The following is a 3,269-nucleotide window of genomic DNA, read 5'->3' as shown; positions in this document are numbered from 1 at the left end:
CAAGTGAGAAATATATATAATAACATAAGCCATGGTATTCATTTATTTATTTTATTGCAGCCAATAGAGCTCCCCCTGCTGGCCCTTTACATAGAATGACAAGTTTAAGACACTCCCCAAGTTAGCTCTACTTCACAAAGCTCTGTCTATTACTGTCATTTATTTGCATGGTCAACCCTAGTTTCTCCTAAGAGCTTTGTAAACAGTTTCCTAATGAGTTTATGGTCTCAGTCTCTAGTTTCAGTCTTCTTCCATACAGCATGATGTTCATTTAATAAATGATGGTCCCGTTTAGAGTAAAATAGATCATAAAGCAGGGTATACTTTAGGGCGTGGCTACCTTGTGATTAACAGGTCATTTTCTGTGAGTCCGTCCAGCTCAGCGCACCATCAAATGTCAAACTAGGCAGTTCAATTTTTGTATAGCGCCAATTCATAAACAGAAGTTATCTCAGGACACTTTTCAAATAGAGCAGGTCTTAGACCGGAACTCCTTTATAATGCATTTACAGGAGACCCAACAGTACCACCATGAGCAAGCACTTGGTGACGGGGGGTCAAGGGATAAAACTGCCTTTTAACAGAAGAAACCTCAGGACAGGACCTTCGCTCTATGGTGGGTGGTCTGTTCTTGCCGTTGCCAGTTGGGGGGAAGAGAGATGAGAGGAGAGGAGAAACAGATGAGAGAGATTGAAACAGAGAGAGACAGACAGAGTTGAGTAGGAGTGCTGATCAAATATATAATAATAATCAAGATTCTGTTACTGCTATTTCTCACCTAAAATGGTTTCAGAAACATATTTCAGTGTACTGTAATACGAGATTGTGTGTGACCAGGCAGCCAATGAGAGCAATTCAACTCACAGTAAGTCACCTCAGCTGGCTCCGTCAAACTGTCATAGCAACAACCGCAATGTCAAACTCGAGGATTCAAAATGGTACTCCACAAACCAATGGGTGACGTCAAGAGGGTCAACACAAACCTATCTAGAGCCAGTGTCTGGTCTGTCCAATATGGGCTACTGTAGAAACATGGCAGTTCAACATGGCGGACTCCGTAGAAGAGGATAGATCAAAACAGCTCATTTTAAGGTAACGAAAACACAACAATTCCTATATTCAGGTGATTATACACTAACTTATAAATATTATTTTCAATTTTTGACAATAGATCCTCCTAAATGTTACACACTGGACCTTTAAATGTGTGTATTTGATGCATATTAACAGCATTTGTACACTCATTAACTCCCTGTGTCTGCTGTATTCCAATTCTTCATCAGGTGAGGGAGATGGCTGCTGCCTATAGGATACGCTAAAATGCTCAGATGTATATAAGTCACTAAGTGTAATTAACCAAAACATTATTGCCTTCCTCTGTTCCTCCTATGTTGACTACATTGATCCAGCCGATCATAGAGGCTCAGTGTGAACCGCCCCACCCCCACCCCACCTTACTCACGATCCTTGACACGAAGGAGGCATACGTGATAGGTGGAGGCAGTTGTAGCTGTGCGTTTGATGTTGTTTGTGAGGGAGTCTCTGCGGGTAGTGGAGGGGAGATGTGAGCCGATGTGTCAGTGCTGTGCTTCCCCTATGGAGCCTACGAGAGAGCTGAAGCTGTCACAGTGGGAGACAGGGCCACATCCATATGTAATCTTTACTGGGATCTGCCTCATTGTGCTGCAGTGCCAACACAGCTACAGTCAGCGGGATGACTGGAAACCAGATACACCATTTAATACTACTAAAGCACAAAAATATTGTATAATCAGAGTCCTCAGTATGGGCTTGTTAGACACTGACCCCTTTTAAATCAGTGTAAACAGAGCTGGTGTAATTAAGCAGAATGTTCCTTGTTGTGACATATGTAGGTATCATCTGTATGCAAATAGATACAAAATGGGAGCATAATGTAGATGTCCTATTTTTGCTCTGTGCCTGCTGAGAGTCTATAGTGCTGCTGCTACAACCTTGTTCAGCAACTTGTTCACCTGCTCCCAAGATTATCCTACAGCACTTTCCAGTTTATTTAGCTTTGAGCAGCAGAGTGACTCTGATGAAGTACCATCCAGAGTGAGAAATCGCACAAATCACAGGTACATGGTTCAGCAGATGTTCTCCACATGCAGTTAATTCTCGTTTTAGAAGCTAAAAAAATAATAAATGTAATATCTCATAGTTTTCACTCTTTATTTTCATGCACTTCAAGGCCACCATAGTTTTAATTAAATATCCACTTCCTCTGTTTAGTTGTTAAAAGCTTTCACTGTGTGTCACAATAAAATACTATTATTTTCACACAGTTAATCTGCTGAATGGAATCTACTGTAGATCTCTTATCTATGGTAGGCCATTTCCCAATGTGACTGGAAAAAAAGAATATGTAATCATAATAATGAGAAACTTTCTCAGTATTTTGATTTTGTGATACTAAGTCCGGTTATTTAGAGATGCTAAGTCAAAATATTGAGAAACATACTCATTATTTTAAGATACTAAGTCAATATTTTGAGAAACGTTGTTATTATAATGACAGAATCCTTTTTATTAGTAACATTGGCGGATGTGGGCTCCAATACCGACGATGATCCTTGAGACATTCTATCATATATGGGTCCGCGGCATGTATCAATTTGAGGGTCTTTGACACCAAAAAGGTTGAGAACCCCCCTTTTTTTTTCATTGTTCAAATAATTATATTTAAGTTGCTCAAATTAAATTAATCAAAGTCTGAGCAGTCCAGATGCATGGATCACGTCTGACTGAATGTAACCGGATCGATTCCATTCAGACTTATTTGCTTGTGATCAAGTTTGTATATTTCATATAGAAAAAGATCACAGTACTTTTGCATTTTTTGGTGTCATGTCAGTTTTTAAATTTTTACTGTCTCAGTTTTTAATCTGAATTTTTTTTTCATCATAATTTAGTTTTTCTGACATTTATGTTGTGAATATTTGTATTTTGCACAGGGCAAACTTATTTCTAAACCACTTATAAGTTCAATATTATAAAATCAAATGCCTATGTAAATGTTCCAGTCAGGTCACACAATATGGTAAATGGACTGTACTTATATAGCAACTTTCTAGTCTTTCAACCACTCAATGCACTGTACACTATATGCCACACTCACTCCATTTACACACATTCATACACTGATGGCAGTGGCTGCCATGCAAGGTGCCGACTGCTCACCAGAACGGAAACTAATCATTCATAAACACTCAAACACTGATGCACAGCATCCGGAGCAATTTGGGGTT

The sequence above is a fragment of the Morone saxatilis genome, unplaced genomic scaffold (genome assembly GCF_004916995.1).
Source record: "Morone saxatilis isolate NCDOM2014 unplaced genomic scaffold, NCSU_SB_2.0 Contig24, whole genome shotgun sequence".
Lineage (NCBI taxonomy): Eukaryota > Metazoa > Chordata > Actinopteri > Moronidae > Morone > Morone saxatilis.
This window is presented reverse-complemented; position numbering follows the sequence as displayed.